Consider the following 10,290-nt stretch of genomic DNA (forward strand, 5'->3'; position numbering starts at 1 on the left):
CACTTGCGACACACCTGTGCATGCCAGCCGGAAATGCGCGGCGCGCGTAGGCGTCCGCACTCTTCCGTAGTAATGCGTGCGCCATCGCTGGCGCAGCCTGGGCGCAGCTGCAGCCGGCTTTGCGCAGTATGAAGGCGCGAGAGAGATTCGTAGTACAGACGGAAGTGCTCGGAAGGTTCCGCGTTTTGTTAGAAGGCATTTGCATAAGCCATTTGAGCCGCCATGTAACAAAACAAAGTTGTGCGAGAAAACGAATGACGCGGGGCGTGCATTAATTTAGCAAAGGGAAAGATTTGTTGTTCTGATCACGCTTCATGTGAGAACCCAAGTCCTGCGAATAGAGTGCAGACAAGTTGCGGTAAAATCTGGGAGCCGGATTCACAAAGCTTCTCGTTTAGGGTGCATGAACAGAGGCTTTTTTATTCTAACCTGTTCGAATAACGATAAAATCATCTGTAGAGGATTTTTTATTCGAATCAAGTACGAATTTTCGAGAAATACGGCTTTCGGATGTCGGACAGGACGCCAAACAGGATACTGCATCGAGACAGAACAGGGATATCTTCCAATGGACGCGATGCTCTACATAAATCCATCCTACACCGCATCTCATAAACGAGTAAAGTGCGAAATATAATCATGATTCGTATGCTCGCAAGAATGGCAGGAACAGAAAATAAGATCACTTGACTGAATGCATGGGCAGCGTTAGTCGACCAAGGGCCCTATAACGTAAAACCATTCCAATCTGTTTATTCTAATCTCCTCAGGTCAAACTTACGTAAGACGCAAGCATTGGGCGATGAACCGCGTCATTGTTTGAAGAGCCCAGTCAAACGCTGACCTAGTTTATAGGTCCCTTTTATTTGTTTTGCCTACCTTGACATTGCCTAGCATGACTACCTTGACAGGCTTTTCTTACCTGACAAGAGGCGAGGAGCACGATGTAGTGGAGAGGGCTTCGGTGGGGGCCGAGCGCAGTGAAAGTAGATGATAACCGGATGAGAAGGACGGTGTGGGTGTCTTAGACAATTAGACACTATACGTAATAAAGAAAAGCATTCCTAATAAAGAAAAGCATTACTTACGTTGTTAATGCATTCGAAAAGAAATTTGGCATCAGCTGTTGTTTTGTTGTATTTTCCAGCGTGCAGCCGAAAGCGCCCGCTTCAAAAGTGTGTGTGGGGGGGGGAGAAGGGGGAGGAGGAAGACTTTGGATTCTCTGTCAAAAGCAAGATCGTTACAAAGTTTAGTTAAACAAGGTAAAGGACTATAGAGTGACAACGCGGTGACAGGATCGGCGTGTGGCTTCACACCCGTTTTGTTCTTTGTTTTTCGCGGTAACAGTAAAAACGTAGCATTTTAACACAAGGGTGTTCTCGCATGGTTACGTGCATGAGAATGGTGCGAAAACTTTGGAATTATTTCAGGAGCCAACCATATTGCGTTGCATTCTATATTTGTTATAATAAAGGCTTTATTCATTTATTCAGTTGTGAAAATAATGGCTGCTACCTTCCGTCAAGCAGTTTAACTCAGTTTTACGACGTCTCCTGTCTAGCGAATGCAATGTTAGTTACACATGATCCTATTGCAATACTGTATTTCCGCTTCCGTTGAGTAGCAGATAATAAAAGTGCCAAAGCGCCAAAATTTCCTCGCGAGGCAAAATTATTTCGGATATCCACAGTGGCGTAGTTAGGTCGTCTGGCACCCGGGACAGATAGCTCTTCTGCCACCGCCACAGTGCCAAGACGAATGATCCTACACATCGTCAAAAACAGGCAGTCTCAACTGCAGTTGAAATCTACGTAGAGCGAAGCATTCTTGATGTGACTGGCCCAGGAAACATGTATGTGTGTGTGTATGAAGTGTGGTTTTCGAGGTACAAAAAAGTCGCAGTTTCGCCCGAAACACGAAGCATCGATTTCGATAACAAATTATAGGCAGCTATACGAAGTAAGGATAGCAGTTTTATCGGCCGTATATAAGCTTGTAAACATTCACTTACGAACTAAATAAACAAGCATGATGTTACGTGCGCACAAGCAAACATGAACACATCTCACTCCATGACCGCGCACACTCGATGTCAAAACCCTGCAGTGAAAAAGCGCGGTATCAGCAGCGAGCGAGTTGACCTTCGTGCTGCCTCTCGCTTTAACGCAAATTAAGCGGCGAGAACACAGCGCAAACAAAGCTATCGTCATTCGGCGCACTCTGTCCCCAAAGCCGATAGCTTTCAATATAGGCCCCGCACGGCAGCGCCATGTACGCAGCTGCATGCCGCCGTAGTCAACGCTCCCTTCCTTCCCTCCCTTCCTCCCCGGTGCCTTTGCGCACGACGGAAGACGGCACGCTTCCTCTCCGCTTTCTTCCCTTGCGCACGCGAGATTGAACTCGCATGATTTCACTCGCACGTACATCATACGGCGCGCGGCGACGACGTTATCGCCCTTGGACTTTGTGCAGAACATCATGGCGACGCCGACGACAGGAATGCGCCTGGAATGGCCATATAATATTAGTATGAAGAGCAGCATGTTATACAAAGAAAAGATTTCGCTTGCCGTGAATTATAGACAGGTTGGATGTTATATACACATATTTACACGCAGTATATCATATACATATCATTTGTTTAAATTTTCAGTGGTGTCCGTGTAGTGTTGCGCTCGTGGTGTTCCTGATTTCTTCTCGGTTTCTTCGTGGTTTCTTCTGGTGCAACTGCGGACCGAAGCGCGCCAAGCGTCTCAACGCGCAGGCTTGCACCCGCGAGAAAGGGGGTTCTATGCAGCTTGTCGACGCACGCGTCCGTGGCCTAAGGGTTTCAATATCAGGCTTATGTTCTAAAGACATGTTTTCAAATCCTGTCATCGGACGACATTATTAATGCTTAATTAATTATTTATAACAGGGTACTTTGTTGAACATGATGCGCTTATATACAAAGTGACAAAGCCGATTGAAGCCAAAAGGACAAAGTTTAGGCAAATCCATGTACTAACCTAACCACCAATTTCAAGCTGGATGAGTCGCCCTGCTTACAGCTCACGTAGACATTAGCGCCTCAGCTCACTCTAGCAATTATTGTATGAAACTCTTATGCTCGAAACGATAAACTCGCACACTAGTTAGCTGCCCGCGTTCGGCGTTAGAGGTCAGATACGTACAAAAAGGTGCCTGAAACTCGGCAAAAAAGCTTCGCATTAATACCGCTAAAATGGATTCTCACCGAAGGAAAGTTAGAGCGATATCGTATACGTGCCGAAAGGGCTCGACAACGTTATACTACTACACCATATTTTTATTATACGCAAATAAATCCTTTCTACCCGGCAGCTCCGAGTAGATAGTGCCTGAGCGATCGGCGGGCAGCCATCTTCTATTCCTTTCGGAACGGGGCAGTCTGCGGCGATTATTGCATCTTCAATGCCTAAGCGCCACTTTGACGTAGTAAGTTTTCGCGGTTTCGGGACGCCACGTGATAGGCAGGCAAAGCGGGCGTGGTCTAAAAGCTTTTAATCAATAGCGGAGGACCAATGACGAAAAAGGCACATAATCGGAATTAATTCGTTTTCTTTTGTTCAGTCCAATAATGCATAATCAGTGAGTACACGTCATATCTGATGGGAAGATTTCGCGGTTTTCGTGACGTCGCATGACCGACAGGCGAAGTGGGGGTGGCCTGAAATATTTTGACCAAGCGTGGTGGGCTAATTGCAGAAATGGAATAGATACAGTTTGGAATAGTTTAGGTTATATCACTCCTAAAACAGTTACATATTATACTTAGTTACCTGCCGCTGCAAGACTGGGAATGATCGCACAACTCCATTCGTCATGTCAGTGAAGTAAACATGGTGATATGCACCGAGAGAAGACGCATCTGCCAAAATAAAACTGGAGGCAGGGAAAAATTAAGCATTTTGGTTATGTCACTGCAAGCTATCATGGAATAACAACAACAAAATAATAATAATAATAATAATAAATTCGATGAGGTCATCTCTTCCAGTGAAAGTGTAATATCTTCTCACAGCAAGCACAGAGTAATACTTCCTGGTGATTTTAATACACCTGGAATTGATTGGAATACGCTTAGAAATTATCATTTCAGTTACTACATAGAGAAGAAATGCAGCCAGTTGTTGGACTTTCTAGACTTCTGTTCCCTTCAGCAGCATAACTTGATCGCCAATTCATGTGGCAACGTCTTAGACCTTTGCATCTCGAATGCTCAAGTTATAGATGTCTCTCACTCTGACATTTCCCATGTGCCTCCCGATGAGTTTCATCCATCACTAAAGATAACTGCCTCTGTGTCAGCCCTGAGGCAGAGCTCTTCCAGTGGCATAAATGAAACCTCTCGCTTTGCTTTCAAGAGTGGTGATTATGTTGGTTTATATTATTTCTTGCCCACACCAACTGGTCACTGATTACAGACAAAACCAATATCCATGACCAAGTAGATCAGTTTACGGTGCTTGTTTTGAGCAGTATGAGCAAATCCATTCCCTAGTACAGACCTAAACGCTCTAGATATCCCCACTGTTCTCGTCTGAACTTTATGCCCCAAAGCATAATGATCGCGCGCACAAAAAAATTAGAAGACCTATGCCTAATGAGTGGAGAGAAGAATTCCGCTTTTTTTCGGAATCTCTGCAAACGCCTCTATAAGGGTGATCACGACTCATATATAGCATTCTTGGAAACGAGCGCCTCTGACCGGCCGGTGGAATTTGGAAGTGCATCCATAAGCGCTCTATAGTAAAGGTGGAGAGTGTTTTCGCCTCCTTGACTCTAGTATACATCGTACTACTACGATGAGTACTACATCGCGAAGGAAATATAGCATTACCACAAACGAGACATCCGCCATGGTGGTGTAGTGGCTTTGGTGCTGCGCTGCTAACCCCGAGGGCACGGGATCAAATCCCAGTGAGGTGATTGCTGATGATGAGTCTCTTTCCGTGCTGGCGGGTTCTCATCAATAATTATTAAGCATCTCTTGTCTATCCAGAGCAAAAGAACTCTAGCAGCTGGGAAGAAAGAGTTTGTGAGTTTGTCACGTGCCGCACGCTGGCGCTGCGTAAACAAATTCTAAGGGGGGAGGGGGGTCCGGACATTCCCCCTGGATCCGCTCATGTCAGTAGGTCATGAGCAGAATTTCGCAGGCAGCCATTCCAACAGACTTTAATCGACACGGCAAAAATATAGATTCTTTTAGTGAAATAGGATGCCAGCGGATCGGGTCAGAGTTCATTTAACGTCGAGGTGCATCGCGCGTTATGCCTCGGCTCCTCCGACCATGCGTTCGCTGCTTTTTTCCACGCGAGAGAATGACCATATCGGTTATACTAAAGGGCGAGGCGAAGCTCGCTTGCGGAACTCTGCGCAAATTCCTCTTGGGTTCGCGTCATCTTCTCGAAGCTAAATCTGAAGAAAGAGACAAAGAGTGACTTTAATAAAAACTGGACATGTATGGCGGGCAGCACCCCTAGCGTGCTACTCCAGATGGGCATGACGAGAAATGAAATTATGCGCGCAACCCCCTGTAACACACTTCACAGACACGCAACATATACAAAATACGCACACAACATGCATAATTAAGAGTTGACACCAGTGCGCATCAGTCATCAGGTACGCATAAGGCGGCACTATTCCAGGGTCTAATGTATGCGTTGCATAGCTTAAGCAAGTATTTTGTATTATCAAAGTTCAGATGAACACGGCAAATACACGCGCCGTGACACACACACACACACACACACACGCACACACACGCACACACGCACCCACGCACGCACACACGCACTCACACACACACACACGCACGCACACACACACACACACACCCACACACACACACACACACACACACACATATATATATATATATATATATATATATATATATATATATATATATATATATATATATCTGGCGGAGGGCGTTTCCTTCAACTGCAGTACCGAAGTGTATCTGGCGTAGCGTCAGTCTGCCGACCTCGACGCTCCCTACAACAGGTACGCCGCAGTATGCAAGAGCGCGACTGTACGCTGCGACCACTATGTACACGCTGAAAAAAAAAAAAAAACTATGATTCGCTTTCGTAAACGCGGGCGCACGAAGCTCGAGTAGTGTTCAAACGACGTTATCTTTTTTTTCAACAATAGCAGCTATCAGGTTATTTATTACCTGATAACGACATCCTTGCTCACATTCCGAAATGATACACGGTGTAGTGAGTCAACGGGTGATTGTGATCCGGATGCCAAGAAACACCAACGCTCGGCGCAGCGCTTCTGAATAGGTCGTGCGCTAAAAATAATGTTGTCCAGCAGCGGATATCGTGTGAATCGCATGAGGTGTCTCGTACATAGCTCGCTTCCCGGTGCCCATAGATGGAAAGAAGTTGGTCAATCACTTCGCCGATCGTTTGTTTCGCTTTTAGAAAAGCTTTGACTATCGCATAAAAGTCGCAGCGAGTTAACGAAAATCCTAAGTTTCGGTAAGCACTTTATACCCGTCGTTGAAACTCTGAAATCGACACAATGCTGTGTATCGTGATGTGTCACAATGTATCGTGACACACAGATACCAGCACTCACGGAGTCATTGCGTAATCAAGGAGTACAGGAGGCATACGTGAATACCTTGGGAAATATCTACAAAGATTCTACAGCTGCCTTGTTTCTCCACAAGAAAAGTAGAGAATTACTTATCAAGAAAGGGGCCAGGCAAGGAGACACAATCTCTCCAATGCATTCACTGCGTGCTTGGAAGAAGTATTCAAGCTATATTAAACTGGGAATCTTACTAGTGAGGATTAACGGGGAATATCTCAGCGCCCTTCGGTTTGCAGATGACATTGTCCTGTTCAGCAACACTGGGGACGAATTACAACAAATGATTGAGGACTTTAACAGAGAAAGTGCAAGAGTAGGGTTGAAAACTAATATGCATAAAACAAAAGTAATGCTCAATGGTCTGGCAAGGTAACACAAATTTATTATCGCCAGTCAGCACCTAGAGTCTGTGCAGCAGTAGGTTTAGCTAGGTCAGTTACTCACAAGGGACCGTGATCATCAGAAGGAAAATTACAGTAGAAGAAAAATGGGTTGGAGTGCGTATACGGCAGGCATTACCAAATCCATACTGGGAGCTTACCACTGTCATCGAAAAGAAATGTGTACAATCATTGCATTCTACCGGCGCTGACTTACAGGGCAGAAACTTGTAGGTTAAAAAAGCTCGAAAACAAGTTAAGGACCGTGCAAAGAGCGATGGAACGAAAAACGTTAGGGGTAACGTTTAGAGGTAGGAAGAGAGCGGTGTGGATCAGAGAGCAAACGGGGATAGCCAATATTCTAATTGACATTAAGAGAAAAAAATGTAGCTGGGCAGGCCATGCAATGCGAGATAACGGATGGACCATTAGAGTTACAGAATGGGTGTCAAGGGAAGGGAAGAAGAACAACTTTATTGAATCATAAATCTGAGTGGTGTATATGGGTGGAGCCCCTATTCCAGAGCCCACTGGCTTCTTGGGCTCGCCGGGCCTGGTCGAGGGTCGCCAGCTGGCGTCCCAAGTCCAGATCGGTGAGTCGCGCGCCCGCGACCAGTTAGCGAGTGAGTCCGTAATTAGCGGCGAGACGGCGTGTACCGTCTCGTCATTCGGCATTCGTATGTGATGTGCTGGAGTGTCGGTGTATATTCATACCAGGGGCAGTTGTCTTTGTGTTTGGCAGGTACATCTTGTGTAGCCTGTGCAAGTTAGGAAAGGTGTTCGTCTGTAGTCGGCGCCAGTCCCTTGCCTGCGCCCTGTTGAGCTTGGAATTGGGAGGAGCCTTTGTTCGTCGGCCGAGTCTTTGCATCTCCAGTATTTCTCGCGGCGTGCCAGGTGTGAGGGGGTCCGTTAGGGCGGAGTGATCCGCGGCGCGGTTTGCCATATCTCGAGCCAGGCGGTCCACCCGTTCGTTGCCTCTACTCCGGTGTGTGCCGGGCACCAGGTGATCCCATGGTCTTGTGTTAGTCTTGGTCCCAGGATGCGCACGACGCTGGCCGGCAAAAACTCCCCGCAGGTATAGTCGGCATGCGTCCTGAGAGTTCGTTATATAGTACGTGAGCTGATCGGCCGTTTGCTTCGGCGGCTCGTACGGCTAGGGCAATAGCAGCGGCCTCCGCCGTTGCGCTGGACGAGGTGTGCAAGGACGCAGCCGCGACCATGCGTGCCCTATTTGTCGCGACCGCCACGAAAGCGGGGGTCCATGTTTTTGTTCGGGGGTATAGATTTAAGTCCGCGAAATACGTGTCCAGGTGGCCCTGCCTTTGTAGCAAGGGTGTCGCCCTGGCTTGCGTTCGTCTTGCGTGGAATGTCGGGTGCATGTTGCGTGGAATAGGATTCACATGTAGCAGTGTTCGCAGAGCGAGTGGTATCAGTTGAGTCTCGTCCCCGCAGAATTGCGGAGCCAGGGGTGTTGTATTTCCTCCATTCTGGAGCCAAAACGTCCCCCTCGCCAGCGGCGCCAGACACCAGACAAACCCCCGCGCTGCGGGCCGCCGACGAAGTGGCAAGGAGAACTTCTCAGAGGCGCCGGACATTTGATACCCCTCAAACTACGTGCCTTACTGGCGGGCGCGTTGTATACAAACGGCGAGCGGCGGTGCGGTGGTGCCTTCCAAGTGTGGAGGTGGTGGTGACAACTTTATTGCACACAGGGGAGTTGCGGACACGCAGGTCCTTGGGCCCCCGCACGGCTCCACTGCACTCAAGCGTTCATGTCCCGGAGGCTCATGACCCTGGCAGCCCGGCCTGTGGCGATGGCTTTGGTGCGTGCGTGGTGCAAGAATGCTTGTGTGGCATGGTGTATTGTGACTTTCTCCTTCTCACTACTCTCTCCCATTTCCCATACCCTCTAGTGAAAAATAAAGCAGTCTTCTTGATGCGCTCGAAGCGAAAGGACGTCTGTCGTTTTTCCATCAGTTCAAAGTTCTCCGTCTCTTATTCCACAACATTTTTTGGTGCCGAAACCCGGGAATAGGGACGTCAAAAGATGGACATCGACAGAATCAAGCGAAAAAGGGCCGTGGCGCGAACTTCTACAACGAAGCTGCTCAATGAAGTATCCACCATGGACGACAGCGCATCAATCGGTGAGCTGGAAGAAAAGCTAAATCTTCTTACTCTTAAAGAAGACTCACTGAAAGAGCTAGATCGGGAGGTAGAAAAAGGCGTTGAAGATGAAGCTTTCGAAGAGGAAATTGCATGCTCCGAAATGTACAGAGAAAAGATCATCGTGGCAAAAACAAAGGTACAACGCATGCTACGCGACTTTAGCTGCACAAATGTTTCATCAGATCGCACACTAAACTCCTCAGATCAAAGAGAATCTAGCGCAAACGATTCGCAAATACGCCCCACCGTAAAGCTGCCAAAGCTCGAAATCAACAAATTCAAGGGAGAGCTTCGAGAGTGGCAAGGGTTCTGGAGTCAGTTTGAGTCGACTATCAACGCTAACCAGAACCTCTCAAACGTAGACAAATTCAAGTACCTCAACAGCTACTTGACAGGAAAGGCGGCGGCTGCGGTAGCAGGACTTGACTTGTCGGAAGGCAACTACGATGTCGCGCTCTCGCTATTAAAGGAGAGATTCGGCAGAAAGGAAGTTATAATAGAAGATCACATGTCACGGCTGCTTAGCATCAAGCCAGTGCGTGACTCACGGAATCTCGGTGAACTGCGCAGCCTCGTCGACGAAGTAGAGACAGGTGTACGCAGCCTCACTTCTTTAGGCGTGAGTGTTGGCACTTATGGAACTTTGTTACTGACCGTAATAAAGAAAGCGGTGCCTGCCGACCTTCGTCTGGAATACCAAAGAAAAAACGAGGCTACGAACGAGGGAAGTGAGCTGGAGGAGTTCCTGCGTTTTTTGAGAAAAGAGGTTGCGACGCGGGAGATCATACAGCGGGCCGAAGCTCCGAGAGACAACAGTGCCGCATTGGTAAAGGAAAGGCGCAATAGCAATACTAAAGCGGCGAACATGCCTACTGCAGCGGCACTGCACACCACGATCAAGGACAGCACAGCATGTCTATTTTGTAATTCGAACGGCCATGAGACCGGCAACTGCAACGCAAAGATGTCTGTGGCGGATAAGAGAGAGGTGCTGAAGCGTGACAATCGATGTTTCCGGTGTACAACAAAAGGGCACGAGGCAAGAGAATGCCGTAAAGCTAAGTGGCTCAGGTGTGCGCATTGCAAGGGCAGACATTTAACGACA

The sequence above is a fragment of the Dermacentor andersoni genome, chromosome 1 (genome assembly GCF_023375885.2).
Source record: "Dermacentor andersoni chromosome 1, qqDerAnde1_hic_scaffold, whole genome shotgun sequence".
Classification (NCBI taxonomy): Eukaryota; Metazoa; Arthropoda; class Arachnida; order Ixodida; family Ixodidae; genus Dermacentor; species Dermacentor andersoni.